This window comes from Convolutriloba macropyga, chromosome 3, assembly GCF_964194025.1.
Source record: "Convolutriloba macropyga chromosome 3, txConMacr16.3, whole genome shotgun sequence".
In the NCBI taxonomy this organism is placed as follows: domain Eukaryota; kingdom Metazoa; phylum Xenacoelomorpha; order Acoela; family Convolutidae; genus Convolutriloba; species Convolutriloba macropyga.
This window is the reverse complement of record NC_134470.1, coordinates 42,538,927-42,556,905: the sequence shown is the minus strand read 5'-3', so window position 1 is coordinate 42,556,905 and position 17,979 is coordinate 42,538,927. Positions and strand designations below refer to the sequence as shown.

General features: G+C 37.9%; 2 protein-coding genes across 4 annotated transcripts in view; one reads left to right on the top strand and one right to left on the bottom strand.

Annotated features, from left to right (window-relative positions):
- LOC142336214 (uncharacterized) overlaps positions 1 to 17,979 on the top strand; it is a 352,380-nt gene that overhangs the window by 191,798 nt on the left and 142,603 nt on the right. The gene's annotated exons all lie outside the window — the stretch shown is intronic.
- Positions 1 to 17,979, bottom strand: part of LOC142336215 (cytochrome b-c1 complex subunit 1, mitochondrial-like) — a 313,919-nt gene that overhangs the window by 291,280 nt on the left and 4,660 nt on the right. The window contains exon 1 of one of the 2 annotated variants that reach the window (XM_075384884.1): positions 4,509 to 4,523. The exons of the other annotated variant lie outside the window; for it this stretch is intronic. The gene's annotated coding sequence lies outside the window, so the exon portion shown is untranslated. Of the gene's footprint in view, positions 1 to 4,508; positions 4,524 to 17,979 lie in introns of those variants that run through there. 2 annotated transcript variants of the gene reach the window in all.

Genomic DNA, 17,979 nt, shown 5'->3' with positions numbered 1-17,979 from the left:
TCCACACTTGCATACAATGCGCGAAGTGCATTTGTTTCCTCTGTGTACTGATTGCAGAAATAATGCCAAAAAATTTTTGACACTGTATTTTTAGTTAAGCCTCTACCATAATTTAGATAAACTTTGAGCACTAAATTGTGGAGAATTATTGTCCGGTGAAAAAATTTTCTTCGCTTCTTACTAATCGATTTTTGTTTATTTGTAGTTCTCGGCTATGTTGACGAGTGGCACTTTCCTGAATACTGTCTAAGTTTGATAGTTCAATATCGTATTTACCTTGTTTTAAAGCAATAAGGTATAATAAGTCGTTTATTTCAATATAAAGGCAGAGGCAACAGATTCAAGGTAACAAGTCGCTGTTTATAGCTCGGCTTTTCGCTCAAAATCCATTTTGTGGCAATTTTTTGTAACATTTCAATTTATTTCATTTGCGACTTATTCGGAAACCATGCCTGTGAGCAATAAGTAACTATCGGTACAACGTAACCTAAATAAGCGTTCAGTTTAGATTTTTTTTCATACTTTTGAGAAATATTTCTAAGCTTGAAAAAAGCACATTAACGTTTTCGTTTTCTAAAGGAGCAGTTTTCATTCCAATTTAGGTTTTCTGAAACTTGGAGCCCAAGGTCCCGCTGATTTTTTACTTGATCTAGTTTATGGTTGTCAATAGACGCCGTTATATTTCCCTTGATGTTCAGGAGGTGAGTTTTTTTTATAATTTAGTCCATTTGATTTTCTTTGCACCAAGTTGACAAACTAGAAACTGCGGTTTCAGTATTGCATTGCTTCTCACTTATCAGTTTAATATCATCAGCAAAGCCATAGCAAATAAATTACTTCAGTTAGGTGTCCAGGTAAGTCGTTGATGAAAATAATAAAGAAAAGATGTCCTAATATAGAACCCTATGGGACACCACTGTTGACTTCTATCAAATCAGATACCTCATTGTTGATTTTCACACATTGCGATTTGTTAGATACGACGATATCAATTGAATTAACTTCCCTCCAACGCCAATGTAATAAAGCTTTTGTATCAGAATATTATATGGTACAGTGTCAAAATTTTTGCAAAGTCAAGATTTAAGATACTTAGGTCTTTGATCGCTTCATTATCAAATTTTTGTACACTGTGTTGAGAAATAATAGTAACTGCAAAGTTGCCGATCGATTTTTCCTGGAGCCAATATGATTTTCACACAGTTTGTGTCTTACTAGTTCGTATATTTCATCAAATCTAATTTTTTCGAGTACCTTGGACATGCAGTTTAAAAGACTTGTGGTTCGGTAGCAAGTTACATCTGATTTATTACCGTCTTTGAAAACGGGACTTATTTGGCTTACTTTCTAATATGTAGGATAGGTTCTCTTATTCAATATTGTTTGGTACAAGAATGTGACTGACTTTGTGATTGAACTACTGCAATTTCTCAGCAGTAAGTTTCCAATTCCGTCTGGTCCAGTAGACTTGTGGATATTAAGATCTTTGAGCAGGTTTTCGACCTTTGTGGAATCAACTTTGGTGAAATTGAGATTTTGTTTTGAGCATGTTGTTAGTATTTCTGTTTTTTGATTAAAGACGCTCGCAAAGAAGAAGTTGAAGCTCTCAGCTTCTGTTTATCTGTGGTTAGCTCCATAACCTTCCAAAACATTATAGGAGTTACTTGTGGATTTTTGCGAATTGATGAAAGTTATTTTTGTATTTTGCTGAATTGTCGGTTTTCAAAAATTTCGGCTTCATAATCTGAGAGATCATTATCAATCGCTTTAGGAACCTCTACTTCTAATTTTTTAATCTTCTGTTTGAAACTGAGATTAGATTTTTCAACTCGCTTTTTAGTGTTTAACTTATCATATGGGATGTTCCATTGAGATCCATGGTTGTAAACTTGCCCGATGTTTAGTGACAAGCTGTATATTTTCTTATATTTTGTTGCGTAGCCACTGTAGAATTGTTCCAGAAGAAAATCGACATTACTGTAGCAAAAAGGAGTGAAGAGATCAACATTATAGGAGGTACTTGTGGATTTTTGGTGGGAGCAAGGTTTGTTATTAATACTAAAATTCTTGAACAGCGAACGGTCGTAAGTACAATTGAGAACTATTTCTGGATTGTTGCATAAAAACACTAGTTGACTTGGAGCTACATTTGAGAGAATATTTTCTATGAATTGATCTAAAATTAATTCTTCGTAGTCTTTTGTTGAAGACATATTTGTCCAAGAAGATTCTGTAAAATTGCTGTCAACTGTAAACACAACTAAGGAATTGGTGTCCACAATAGTTTTTTAATTTTTCAGGAAGGTTTAGGAAATCATTTACTGCCCAACGGTAGTTGCTTTGCTCGGGCGCATTGTATATGCAACAAATTATTAGAGAAGACATTGAAAGGTTAATCTTAACAACAATAAAGTCATCATGGATTAAAGGAATATCCACATTTTGTGTTTAAGGGATGATTTTACAGCAATTAGAAGTCCCCCAAGTTTACTTTTGAAGTCAGTGATTTTCCTATCTTTTCGATATATAATATCAGAGGGTAGAAATAGTGCTTCGTTGGTGACCTCAGCAGTTAACCATATTTCTGTTATGCACACAGTCATAGTTGCAAATTGAAAGACTATTAGCGAAACTTGCTCGTCTGTTTAAATCTAGCAGGCTTCGAGCATTGGCGGCGAGTACTTTAGCGCTTCTATGTAGTCATTCTTTACTCGTTTGACTTTCTTCATTGACGTTTGGAATAACCCAATTGTCGCCTTCTTTCTTCTTGAGTTCAAGATGCCGAATACGTAGCAATTTTGAATCTATTCCGCTAGTGATCAGTTCTCGCCTTTTCATTAAAGCTTTGTTTTCTTTTTTGCGTCCTCGGGTGACAATTCGGGACTGATATAAATTGATCTATCGTTGTACTTATAGTCTTTCAAGCGGCTGACTGATTTCAGGATGAGATCCCTACTAAGTGCGCTTGCTGTATGAACAAGGATTACTCTTTCTCTTTTGTCTTCAGAATTGTATTTTCCAAGTCTCACAAGTTTGGTGATTTTTCTGTCCGCGATGTTTAGGTGCTCTAATATTTGCTCTACATGGCAGAGGTCCTCTTGCAATCTGTTACCAGCCTCCTTGGATTTTGACTCATTAATTCCCCTGATTCTAATTCCGAGAGGATTTTGATTGAAAGTCTCCGGTTTGTACACTACTTTTCCGGCGTTGTTTGCTCCAACAACACTTGCGTAAGATTCATCTGGGTTTTTGAGACTTTTGATCTCCTTTTGCACGTTATCCAGAGATATGTTAGTTTGCTCTATGCTGTACGCAAAGTTTGAGATTTTTTCGTGGAGTTCTTCAAGTTGGTCATTCAGAGCTGTATTATCAGTTGATTCCATTTTTAAAGTCGTGTTGCTTTTTTTCCCGGCGCATTCATTACAAATGTGGAGTAAGTTTTTCTCATATTTGATTAGGACGTCGATACAACTTTTATCGAAACCAGTACACTCTGGTTTTAGGCACAAAGTTTTTTTTGACAGTGAACGCAACAAAATTTGTGTTTGTTGATTTTGCTAGAGCAAGTTGCACAACTGTTTCGTGTTTTGTGTTCGTTTGTTTGGCTGTTACTACTTTTAGGGACTGGTGTATTTTCATTGGGGTTTGTCATTGAAATGATTTTGCTTTCAAATATTGCCCCGAAAATTTAGTTTGTCTCTGCTAGTCTGTCAATGAAGGTCACTGTGATCAAAGTATCACTGCGAGCAAAAAAAGAAAAAACACAAAGGTTTCTTTGTCTCTATGTAACCTGAAGGTCACTGCCAGCAGAGAAAGAAAAGGGAAAACAAACGCTTTGACTATCCAATGAAGGAACCACGATTGCAAAATCCGGAACTGTGGCACTCAATCGTTCGGCCGTTACCTTTTCGTCGTAACTTTGGTCGTACAATTTGTAAAGGATGTTATCTTTGAGCAAATTTTTTAGATTGTTGATTCCGTTTTCGTTCAAATGCACTTCGTCTCTGATTTTTCGACACTTTTTGCTTTTGAGATAGTGATTGCAGCTACGAAATTTCCAGCTGACGTCCGTCTTTTGTTTGAGTAAATCATTTAAGGATTGAGCTCTGGCAAAATTTTCACCACGCGGGGGTATTCTGATGACAAATACTTTTTTCGCAACAGTTGTAAATTTATTTGCTAACTCAACAAGATCGTTTGCAATTTCTTCTATGTCAGCTTCCCAATCGTCAGTTCCGTTATACAAATTGTTTCCACCCAGAAAGAGAACAATAAGTGTGTATTTATCTTTAGCTGGAATAAATTTGTAGAAGTGTTGGATTTGTCCACCAGGGAGAGAGGATATTGAAGTTCCCAAATTCTAATTCCCGGGCTTGCGAATCGGCTATAAGTAACAGTGCAAGTTTGAATATATGATGCCTCATTCGTTACATACAAGGCTTGTCTCTAAAACCTTCCCATTGGAAGTCTCCAGTACAAGGCCATTCATTCAAATTTGAAAAGACACTATTTAATAAGTTTATTAAGTTGACCGATGCAGTGTCTCAACACTGATCGGTTCGAACAGTTAACATGGTTGGAGGTCACTGTAGTGGTTGCGTTTTCGAGATTCTGCATCGGTTGCAACGTTAGCGCCGAGGTTCAGACCTGTTCGAATGTGTGACTCTGCGAGGTGGTGGACGCATGTGAAGTGCCAAGCGAGGGAGCGGCCTCTACACCAGGGAACGAGTGTGGCCCCATCTGCGGGCGACCATTGTTTCGTAAGAGGCCGACAATTGGTGGTTGTCGTAATGGTCTGTGACACCGCCGCATTCGCATTTGTGCGAAAATGAGACAGGGGCCCCTAGACACAGAGAGCAGGCAATGCGGAATTGGTGGTCAGTCAGAGAAAGGCCGAGGGTGTTTGATGGTAGAACAGCGAGCCAGTCCCCAGCTCCGGTGCAGGCAACACCGTGGAGGCGGGCTCGATCTCGACTCCTCGGTGTTCAAAAGAGAATTGAGCTTTGACTGCAGGATTGGCTGGTATCAATCTTTGTGTCTTATACTCTCGAGGGGAGATGTGTCATTTGGGACCTTTGCAGTCCACATTTCAATTGCTTCTCTCATGAGGTCGCCATTATGATTGTTACCGGTAAGGGTCGAAATGAGTCTGGAGCAGGAACGGTGAGAGATGTATGCTGCTGTGCATAAGTCCGAATGCAGGGGAATGCCGAGACCACCCGATTTGGTGGGTAGCGTAACTTGTATCCAGGCGTCCTCCGTAAGTGGAACAATGAGCAGCTTTTCAAGGGAGTCACGGAGTTGCTCGTCAAGGTTTGATACGACGTCCTGAAGACGAAACGTGCGGGAAGTGCGTCACTTCAGGGGAAAGGGGCAATGAATGTGGAATATTCTGTGCAGTGCGGTCGTGTGGGACTGATGGAATTAAGTCCAGCCCATTGGCTACCTCTACTGGTCTTTCCCACAGGTCAATTAATTTCAGGTCCGTGGTATTCTTACTGCAGTTGAAAATGTGGTTTTTGTCATGTGGTTCTACATCAAATTTCAGGTCCGTGGTATTCTTACTGCAGTTGAAAATGTGGTTTTTGTCATGTGGTTCTACATCACATTTCGGACAGCGGTTATCAACATTGCCACAGATCCTACTCGAGTAAGACTTTAGCAGGGGACAGTATCGAGCTCTCACTTGTGCTAGTCAGATACGTGCAATTCGTGGTTACGTTTGTTCTTCTGCTGTCTTTGGGGAGCTGTAAATAGTTGCTTGCTGTCTTTGTTCAACTGAGTATGGACCGTGTGTCGGTGGATACTTTTGAGCCCATTTTTGTATTCTTTGCAATTTAATTCATGAAGACTGGTTGAAGAGGTTGTTTCGTGATCAGCATGATGGCTGCCGTCTAGGAATTGCTCTGCTATCATTTCAGTGTGAGCTTCGACAGACAGCTATTCACCCTCATTGTGTTAGTCACTGATGTCAGACATTTTTACACAGTCAGTAATTGTGCGACGAGCAATATTTTGTTGCGTTTGGAGATGATTCCAGTTTGTATTGCTGATTGTGGAAGCCCAAATGGGCACCGTAGTTCAGGACGCTCCGACCAGTAGCTTTGTAAGTCGCTGAGAGCGTCTCTTTTGTGCAGCCCCTGTCGCTACCAGCGATCATTGTCAGTATGTTATTGCGCTTTTATAAGTTCTCTTTGGTGCTTCTCATGTTCTCCAAAATTGAGCATACTATCGAATGTTACACCCAGTACTTTGACTTTGGACTTTATTGGTATTGGTGAATTGTTGATAGTGAGGTGTTGGTCGAACTTGGTCCAGGTTGTGAACACAGTTGCACTCGATTTTTCAGCAGTTAACTTAAGTTCCTTGATTCTAGCCAGTCGTGTAAAGTATTTAGGTATGGAGTTATTATGTCACGCAATTTTTCAACCTGTGTGTGAGATGTAGTTAAAGTTATATCATCAGCGTAAGACGTAATGTTTATACCCTTCAGGGGTAGAGGCAGCTCGCTCATGTAGGTGTTGAAGAGCATTGGCGATAATAGACCACCTTGGGGGACAACCTGTTTGACTTTTCTCCACTTTGATTTTTTATTATATTCTACGTAAGAAAATCTACCCTGTAAGTATGAAGCGACCCATCTTTTAGTGCTATTCGGTAGTGGTCTAAGGCTACTAGTAGAGTACTGTTGAATAGTTTCTTTTGATTAAGGCCTTTTCTGTTAGTTTTGCAATGGGGGAGAGGATTACAATTGGTCTGAAGCTTTTAGATTCGTCTATGGGTTTTCCCGGCTTGTGTAGGGGTATAACCCGGCCAACTTTCCAGATGTCCGGGATTTTTGCATTTTACAGAAAGGTTTATGGTGTCAGAGATATCTATGCTATGCGGCCTAGATGGTGTAAGTGGACTGGCGCTATTCCATCTGGGCCCAGCGCCTTACTTTTCTCTGTGTCTCGTATAGCTTGTTTTTAGGTCCGTGGTATTCTTACTGCAGTTGAAAATGTGGTTTATGTCATGTGGTTCTACATCACATTTCGGACAGCGGTTATCAACATTGCCACAGATCCTACTCAAGTAAGCAAGTAAGACTTTAGCAGGGGACAGTATCGAGCTCTCAGTTGTGCTAGTCAGATACGTGCAATTCGTGGTTACGTTTGTTCTGCTATCTTTGGGGAGGTGTACATAGTTGCTTGCTGTCTTTGTTCAGCTGAGTATGGACCGTGTGTCGGTGGATACTTGTGAGCCCATTTTTGTATTCTTTGCAATTTAATCCATGAAGACTGATTGAAGAGGTTGTTTCGTGATCAGCATGATGGCTCTGATGGCTGCCGGCTAGGATATGCTCTTATGGCTGCCGTCTAGGAATTGCTCTGCTATCATTTCAGTGTGAGCTTCGACATACAGCTTTTCACCCTCATTGTGTTAGTCACTGATGTCAGACATTTTTACACAGTCAGTAATTGCGCGACGAGCAATATTTTGTTGCGTTTGGAGATGATTCCATTTTGTATTGCTGATTGTGGAAGCCCAAATGGGCACCGTAATTCAGGACGCTCCGACCAGTAGCTTTGTAAGTCGTTGAGAGCGTCTCTTTTGTGCAGCCCCTGTCGCTACCAGCGATCATTGTCAGTATGTTATTGCGCTTTTATAAGTTCTCTTTGGTGCTTCTCATGTTCTCCAAAATTGAGCATACTATCGAAGGTTACACCCAGTACTTTGACTTTGGACTTTAGTGGTATTGGTGAATTGTTGATAGTGAGGTGTTGGTCGAACTTGGTCCAGGTTGTGAACACAGTTGCACTTGATTTTTCAGCAGTTAACTTAAGTTCCTTGATTCTAGCCAGTCGTGTAAAGTATTTAGATATGGAGTTATTATGTCACGCAATTTTTCAACCTGTGTGTGAGATGTAGTTAAAGTTATATCATCAGCGTAAGACGTAATGTTTATACCCTTCAGGGGTAGAGGCAGCTTGCTCATGTAGGTGTTGAAGAGCATTGGTGATAATAGACCACCTTGGTGGACAACCTGTTTGACTTTTCTCCACTTTGATTTTTTACTATAATCTACGTAAGAAAATCTGCCCGGTAAGTATGAAGCGACCCATCTTTTAGTGCTGTTCGGTAGTGGTCTAAGGCTACTAGTAGAGTACGGTTGCAAGGTTTCTTTTGATTAGGGCCTTTTTGTTCTGTTAGTTTTGCTAGAGAGGATTACAATTGGTCTCAAGCTTTTAGATTCGTCTATGGGTTTTCCCGGCTTGTGTAGGGGTATAACCCGGCCAACTTTCCAGATGTCCGGGATTTTTGCACTTTACAGAAAGGTTTATGGTGTCAGATATCTGTGCTATGCGGCTTAGATGGTGTAAGTGGACTGGCGCTATTCCATCTGGGTCCAGCGCCTTACTTTTCTCTGTGTCTCTTATAGCTTCTTTTTAACTGTGTTACACTTACACATTCTGCCCTCTGTTTCAGTTTTCTTATTGTTCCTAGAGTATTTCTTTTCTGTTTTTCATCTTTCTTGGGGTGTGGAGCGTATTGCTGGTTAAACTTGTATCGGATCATGGTGAGGAGTAGTTTTCTTAGCGTCAATGTATATGGCTGTGTTTGCAGGTGGTTTAGCGTTACTTGACGAAAGTCCTTTCACTGTGCTCCAGAGATTAGAGCAGTTACCTCTGTGAGTGTGTTTGTACAAACTCGATCCACTGTTTGCGCCTATTACTTTGAACAAGTTAGTTTATTTCGCGTTTTAGTTGCGTTATTTTGGGGTCCTCTGGATGTTTTCTTTGAATTTCATCTCTGTTCAGAAAGCTATACTGCTTCGCTCGGAAAATTGGCAACCAATTTTTTAATTCCTCCTTTTGAGATGTGCCTGCTAGCCGCTGCGTTGATGGCTTTCCTTAAGGTCTTTTCCTCGTGGTAGACATTTATTGGCCTTTGTTGTTTCTTCAGTTTTAATTCAATGTCGTCTTTAAAACTTGCCTAGTCAGCTTTGCGGAAGTTGATGAAAGTTCTTTGTGGTGTTGTATGTGTGATGAGGTCACAGGTGATGGATAGAACTTGATAAATGGTCTGAGCCTAATGCGTACTGCGTGCGCCAGTCGATTTTCATTGCTAAGCTTGAGCTGGCGCTACTGATGTCCGGGGAACTTATACAAGAATCAGTTACTCTTGTGCTGGCTTTATCGTTGAGTACTACATGATTGCAGAGGGCTATTTCACTAGCAATTTTGTTTCCTCTTGTGTCTTCCGGTAATTTTGAGTGCCATAGAAGGCTATGAGCATTGAAATCGCCTACAATAATGCAGCCTTCTAACTCATGTAGTTTAATGATTGATGTCTTGTATCTTGCATCACAGCTAGACGAAATTTGTATGTAGGTGTTCACTTGTTTGATGTTATTACCACCTCTGGTGAGTAACGTCTGACTCGTTGAAACAAGGCTCATAGCAATGCTTTCTTTCTGAACTTAGTAACTATCATGTCTGTCGAAATGACCGGGAAATATCAGAAACAAGGAAATCAAAGATCGGTAGTAGACTCAATGCCGTCAAAAATTATCAAGCATGAATTGCATTTGGATCATTTTTGAAAATGCATTCCAACAAAAGAACCATCAGCCTTTGCTGCATCTACAGCGCTTCGCTTTTATTACCAATGGACCACTGATGAAATGTTAACTGAGAGTTATATCAACCCTAAAGCCGTCTAACAAAAAGGAATCCTTAGATATTTACTTTATATAATTTTTTCGCCAACAACAAAGTGGAACTCACTTTCTTCAAATCTGAACGAGATTCAAAGAATATGTTTAATTCAATCTCTATCAAAATATTAACTCCTTCAGATGCCTTCTTTTTTGAGGGTTGCGATTTATATCAGGCCAAGTCGACAATAAACTTAGGGGAGTGCTCTCTTGTCAGTTTTCTGAAGACAAAACCAGTTGTCAGCTCCATTGCCTTAAATGCCAACTACCAATTTTAAACAATGCTGGACCGTCAGTGTGCATTCGGAGAGCTGGTGGAAGAGCTGACTGCTTCAGTTTAAAATTAGTCGTTCAGGTCATATTGTTTCCGTAATCTAGAAAAACTTCAAATGTAATGGTAAGATTGGTTGTGGGAAGAATGGAGAATTTTTATCAAGGGTTACCGTAGACCGAGAAAATCTTCAGCCCTGGATTTCGGGGATAACATCTGAGCTATTAAAAAAACTACAAACGATTAAACAAAAAAGCAAACAAAAAAGCAAAAAGAATATCAAAAAGCTGAAAAGAAGTTCAGAAATTATCGGAAGTTGACTTAACCGAATCTGAACAATCAATTTTTGAACGTCCACTACAATTTTTGATCAACCTAAATTCGAACTGGTAAAGGTATAACCCCTTAAAGCTATTGTTTTGAAGTTTTTTCTATCATACCACTCAGAAAAAGGACCTCGCAGTTTGCTCTCCGATAAGAAAAGTGGTGTCACCAAGAATTTAATCCTAAAATTTTCCTGCCCGTATTGTTTAAATGATCTAAATGAACTTGTTTGGCAATGGTAAGATTGGTTGTGAGAAAAAATAGCGAATTGGTACCAAAAGTTACCGGAGATTGAGCAGATCTTCAGCCCTGGATTTCGATGATAACATCTCAGCTATTAAGAATTTTACAGAAGATTGTACGAAAAACAAATTAAGGTCTTATGGATATCAAAAATCTTGAAAGGGAAATTCAAAATTATTTGAAAATGAGTAAACTGGATGTGAACAAACAATTATTGGACGTCTACTACAAATTTAGATTGAACTGGTAAAAACAGCCCCTTTGATTTTTGGTTTTGGCTCTTGCGACCCGGACAACTTGTTAACTCGGTTGTCGAACTCAAAAAGAACCTTGGAATACATATTAGGGGCGTTCCAGAGAGTTGATTGACAACCGATGTGGCACGCACGCGAGAAGACCTGACAATTGCCAGATACCTCTTTTTTCATAAAATTTAAGAGAACTAAGAGCTACTCGATTTGTTAAATTCAACCACGAAAAAGGACCTTGCAGTTTGCTCTCCGATAAGAAGAGTGGTGTCACCAAGAATTTAATCCTAAAATTTTCCTGCCTCTATTGTTTAAATGATCTAAATGAACTTGTTAGGCAATGGTAATATTGGTTCTGGTAAAAAGAATGACGAATTTGTACCAAGTGTCACCGGCGACCGAGCAAATCGCCAGCCCTGGATTTAGGGGATAACACCTGAGCTATTAAGAAATTTACAGACGATTTTACGAATAACCCAATCAGGTCTTAAATTACTCATGAATGTCAAAGCTGGAAAGGGAAATTCGGAAATTATCTGAAAATGACTAAACCAAATTTGAACAAAAATTTTTTGAACGTCTACTACAAACTTAGATAAACCTGAATTTGAACTGGTAAAGGTATAACCCCTTAGAGTTTTTGTTTTGAAGATTTTCCTGCTACTACCATTACACATGTTGGAGTGAAAACCTTCCAAGTTTGGAACCGTAACCTCAAAAGCTTCGCTGCCGGAAAATTGTTGAGGAACAGTTATGATATGTCGTATATCTATCATGGAGGACAGCATTTAAACATAAGAGCCACGAAATCCCTTAATTTTTTATCTCGAAATAAATTGTCCTATCTTTTGAAACACAAAACTCTTGATATTCTTTTGTTGGCTGTTCGTAGCCATTGTTGTGATAATTTTATGAAATAGCCTCAACGTAAACCCGGGATCTAATTTATTCTGTTTCTGCTCTTGAACAATGTCTTTGTCTTTGAAGTACTTCAGAATTGGAATTTGTTGCCAAGGTTTTGAGCTATATCAGAAGCTCCTACATCATTTTTCTTTCTGTCTCTCGACCATTCTTTTTAAGCAAATCAACACAATCCACTGCACAGGAGAGCATAATAAAAAAGGGAAAAGAATAGCTGAACTTGCAATAAAAGGTGAAATGATCAAAGTCCTCGTGCTTCATGTGTTAAATTATTTCTCGTTGCCTGGAATATACTCTTCACAGACGATGAAATTCCGCTCTTTAAATTAGAATACACCCTCCACATTGCAATGGTTGCAAACCGATACGCTAAAACCTTGCCAAAAAAACGAAGCTTTTGCATGCAACAATTTGGGTCAGCGGATCAATAGTCTACAAGAACAAATGAAGTACAAAATGATATTAAATGAACGAAAGAAAAGCCGAGAATCTTCCATGCTGTTTTTGGTAACTTGCGACCCTTGTGACAACTTGTTAACTCGGTTGTCGAACTCAAAAAGAACCTTGGAATACAAATTAGGGGCGTTCTAGAGAGTTGATTGAAAACCGATGTAGCACGCACGCGAGAAGACCTGACAATTGCCAGATTCCTCTTTTTTCACAAAATTTACGAGAACTAAGAGCTACTCGATTTGTTAAATTCAACCACGAAAAAGGACCTTGCAGTTTGCTCTCCGATAAGAAGAGTGGTGTCATCAAGAATTTAATCCTAAAATTTTCCTGCCCGTATTGTTTAAATGATGATCTAAATGAACTTGTTTGGCAATGGTAAGATTGGTTGTAAGAAAAAATAGCGAATTTGTACCAAAAGTTACCGGAGATTGAGCAAATCTTCAGCCCTGGATTTAGGGGATAACATCTCAGCTATTAAGAATTATACAGAAGATTGTACGAAAAACAAAACAAGGTCTTATGAATATCAAAATCTTGAAAGGGAAATTCAAAATTATCTGAAAATGAGTAAACTGGATGTGAACAAACAATTATTGGACGTCTACTACAAATTTAGATTTGAACTGGTAAAAATAGCCCCTTTGATTTTTGGTTTTGGCTCTCCTTAGCCTACTTTTGGTGTTCAACTTATTAAATAGTCTCCTTGTTCAAGCGGGAGTCTTTTAAATTCTGCTTCACTTGTTGATCGTGAATTTATACTGTGTAGAGAGGCCGGAATATGTTTGGGTAGTCCCAGTTATTGGGGATTTTCGATTAAGGCGAAAAAACGTGTGCGCTTCATATTGGGATATTCCAAACGGTGTATTTGAACGAATGAAAATCGGACGCAATAACGACTCATAATAGGACTCAATTACATGCTTTTTGATGGAGATAATTTGTCGCTCCTCCGCTGCGCAATTATCTGTCTCAGTGGCTACTGTGGTACTAAACGTGTAACTGAGGTTGATAATACCTATTGTTGTTTTGCGAGAGAAAGGGCTAGATTCCTCTTTAGTCTTAATTCAACTTTTGGAAGCGGTCTTAGAGCCTAGCATTTTGATGTATCTTCAAAGTACAGTTTGATTTTGCGGAATATTTAGCTTTTCTTTGGATAATAGTAGTTAAATTATTCGTTAAATTGGGTCTTATTCAACACTAACTGCAGTCTTTGGACTGCATTTTTTGGGCGCATCTATTGACGGCGTTGTTCCCGCCGTTTTCCCCAGCCGAGCATGTATTAATTGTCTGCTTGGATACGTGTAAATAACTAAAACGTGATACCTATGTTTTTTGCAAAGCTAAATGTTTTCTTGACTCTTGCCCTCTAATTGATCAACAGTTTGCATAGGAATGATATTTTGGTCATGTCCGACTTATTTGCCAACTTTCAAAACAGTTAGCAACACTTGATTGAATGTCTTCTCTTGTAGTCAAGTTGAAAGAATTGGATTCGCGGATTTATGAAATTCAATCACTGAAGAGCTGCTCAAAATTAGAACTGACAGCACTGCTAGCGATCGTAATTCATAAATTTTGTTGAAGTTAACCATTTTAACCTGATCGGTCTAACAGTAACGGTTTTTTTCACCGATTTTGCCCCACTGTTCTTTATTACTTCATTGCAAACAGAAAAGAAAAGAAGGCGGAGGATTAGTAGTGTACTATGATAGAACTTGACGTGTCAATAATTTTTAAAACATTTTTTTAACGAACGCGGAAGTGGGTTTTTTTCTGTAATTTAGGCTTGCAAATTGGTGCGTCTTTTGGTCTGTTTATACGGCTGACCAAATATAAATATTCGTGTCTTTATAAATGAGGTAACAAAGTTTATTAAGAAGAAAGTGCTGTTGTTTAACGAATTGCCTATTGTTGATGACTTATCTTTGCTGCTATCAAATGATGCGTCCGGAAATTGAACTTCTTTGACTTAATTTGGTTTGCAATAGCAAATTACTGTGCCTAGTCACAAGAATTTTAGACCGCATTCTGAGGAAGTTGAAATCTCAGAACCGTTTGTAATTTTCGTAAAACTCTGATCATGGCGTTGTGCACTCAGACCTTCCAAAAGTTCGAAGGACAAGAAGCAAGAATGTGGCCGCGAGCAGGAAATGGCGTACTTCTGACGGAGTAGCGTTGGCAAAAAATTTTGCTCTGATCAAAGTGGTAATCCTAAATGCTTGAAACAGTATTTTAAGGAAGTTAGTTAAGTGAACAACCATCTTCTAAAAGCGAAATGTGCAAATTCATACGTGCCCTTTTTTGAAGATGAGCTAACAACTTTGAAAAGATCGAGAAGAAAATTTGAGATGGTTTGTCGAAGGAATGCAATTGCCCAAGCCAAGAGTCAATTTCTGAATTCAGTTTCTCAAAAATATCTTGAGCCGTTTAACCGGAAAGAAGTGATTACCTTCAAGTGTCTGTGGTGAAGTCAAATTAAGCGTATTAGGTATGCTAATCTACATTCACTGCTAGAAAATTTTGTTGTCCTACAACAGTCAGAAACCGTATTAGTTGTACTACCTCTAACGCTTTGAAATTGAATAGTGCACATACAGATATGCTGAACACTTTTCAATTTTTTTCAGAGTGATTTGCAATTAATTCTGATGAAAATTTCAAGCAGTATGGAAATGAGTGACGTAATACCATTGGGGCTACTTAAAATTGTTTTGACAAATACTCCGGATTAGTTCATTGCGTTAACTGCAATTAGTAACGAGGCCGCTCCTAAAGAAGTCGAACTTAAACCAGAATTGTTGTCGATTTACCACCCTGTGACAAGTCTAAGGATACTGTCATAAGTTGTTGAAAGAGTCGTTTATCTGCGAATTATTTAATATCTAGAATCTGATAACCTCACGAGCAAGTATCAGAGCGCTTATCGGTGCTAGATTTCAAGCGAAACGGCTTTGCTGAAAGTTTGAATTGATGCTATCTGTACAAATAACTACCGTGATGGGTATTGATTTAGACTTGTCGACATTGTTTGGTATACTTGATAATTCAATTTTTGTTTGAAATGCTGGCGAAAAGGATAAGCTTGCAATCTGGTGTTACTTTATCAAAAATATATCATTTGCAACGAGTTTTCATAAAATGATGCCTTCCTGGTGATGTTGAAATAAAAAGGGATTTGCCAGAAGTGTTGGTACTTGGTGTTTTTGTTTGTCCGGCTAAATGCTGTCTGTAGAAGATGAAGGAACTGAAAGTAAATTATCTTTTCTAATCAGCAGATACCGTTCTTTACTTCTTCTTTGATTCGACTGTCATTTAATGCATGTGTGATGAGATTTTGGTTTCGATCCAATGTTGGTTTAGTAATGCAAAATTGGAATTGAATCCGGATTAGAGTTAGCATATGATTTTTCGATGTAATCAGGTTTTTTTGGATGATTGTTTACTTCGAGACGGAATAAACAGGCAACACCCAACAGGCATTAAGTTGGAACAGAGAACCAGGACCCGGCTTTTGTTTTTTAAATGCTGGGTTTTGAATTGGCAGAGAAATCCTGAGTGGAAGGTGAACAGGTCGTTTGAAGCCTAGGATTGAAGTATTTTTTGATGTTTTGGATAGTTTTTTTGTCAAATAACTTTTTTTGCTTATTTTTGCCTAGTGATGTTATGCCTAATTTTTATGATAGGCTTGCTATGCGGAACGTTTTTCTATGCTAATAGTTTTCTGCATGTCTATTGCTTACTTCGTTATAAAAACATGATTTTTTGTTTTGAAGATTTTTCATTTTGTCCTTTGAGTCTCAATGCAATGTTTAATAACTTGTAGATCAGATTATAGGTAGATGCTTGCATTACAAAAATGATTTTGAATTAATCGCTTTCAGAATATCAAATAATTATTGTTTTTTTAAACTTAAACTGTGTTGCTGTTTTTGCTGATATTTTTCTCTTCTATGACTTTCAAGTTTTCTGTATACCTGCACGGTAGTTTTGTAAGTTGTACAAAAATTTTATTTTGAAGAGTGTATACTCAAAACAATTGAACATAATAGCCAGTAATTATTCGCCTTTTTTTAGCTTGCATTTAGTAGGTCCATGCATAGTTTTTCCTGCATTGCAAATCTCCGCGAATCTTATGTTTTTACCTGAGTTTAAATGTTTTTACAGTTTTTTAATCTCGTTTTAACCTGACTCTGATACGCTTCTTGATTCTCATAGATGACAACGAATTTACTTTGAAACCATTTTTTATCTCCTCTCTTTTGTTTTTGTATAACAAAAATTAGTTATCAGTACCTTAAAAGCAATTTTTCACAGTCTAAGTGCAGTAGGTTTTCTGAATCCATTAAACTATTTTTGTCTTTGCGTTCAATTCTGTGTGTTCTATTTCACGTTTTGTCCTGCTATATTTTCTGCTTGTCATTTTGTGCAAATCTTTGCAAAGTCACGCTCACTTCAAATCTATTTGTTTATGCTATTTCGACTGAATTGTGTGTTTGAGGGCGCCTTCCCACTTTTATTTGAACATTTTTTTCGTGTGCTTGTTATTGGTAACAACTGATTTACCGTACTCTCAAATATGATTTTCCTTGCTCTCAGGATTTTTGGTTTGCGAGGTCAGCTCAGAAAGAATACATTATACAATTTCTAAATCAAACTTTGACATCTCAAGGCATTAATGAAAACTGAGGTTTCTTTCTTCGGGCTTATATTTTTCACGGTGTTTTTGAGACTGTAGGTCTACAGAGCAATAGCAGCCATTTTCTGTCAATCTGCCAGCTATGTTTTGAATTTCTTAGGTTGGATTATAAGTAATGTTTTCTAGATTCCTCACGTTTTCCTAGGACTAAAATGGCAATGGTTGGAAAAGAATTCATAAAGAATTCCTAATTTTAATTTTTTCAATTTCTTAATTTTTTAGTGATTTAATGAATTCATTTGAAAATTAATGTGTAGTCTAATTGGAACTTCCTCAATTCTGAATGAAATTTAATAAATACAAATTTTGGGAATTTTACAGCAACACTCGAAGACGTCAAAAATGAATGTTTTGTAGACATATGCAATTCTTCGTTCAGTTTCTTTACATCTTTTTTAGCGGCAGCAGTTTTCAAAATCAAGATTTTTTGTGCCAAATTTTTCTAGTTGTCTTCGGATATATCGTAGAAATCAATCCACTGAAGGCAAAGAAAACGTTTTTTAGAAGTTTGAGCTATGGTTGAACGTTCTCTGCTAAACAAACTCGCACGAGCCGCATTGTTTTATATCTGGGGCTTGTTTTATATAGAATAATAGCAATACACATAGAAACAATAACTTAGTAAGCAGCGAGGGCACTTCCGAATTGCTCTGAATTTCATTTAATTTTTCCAACGCGCAGAAAACTTATTGAAATTGCGACGAGAGATTTTTCAAGGCCTTAGAAACTTGTTACTTGAACGCTCTGCTAGTTTGTTAATTATTTATTGAAACAAAAGCTGTCTGAAATCCTTTTTGTTAGTTCTGAGAATTTTATTTGACTTATAATATTTGAATACCATGATTTAAGTTTGTTACGTTTATCTTTGGCCCTCCAGTCCACTCATTGTTCTTTTAAGACACTTCAGAATAATTCAGGGAGTAGTAGTAGTAGTAGTAGTAGTAGTAGTAGTAGAAGTTTTGCTTTTCAACCTCTTCTAGACACAAAGGTGGGCTGATTCGTTTAAAAGTTGCTTTTCAAGCACATTCCACAGTTTCAATCCAATAATGAAATATCCGAATATCTTCAGTTCTATCCGAGCAATGCAATTACTGCAGCTCTAACCGAGCATTTGGTCGAACAT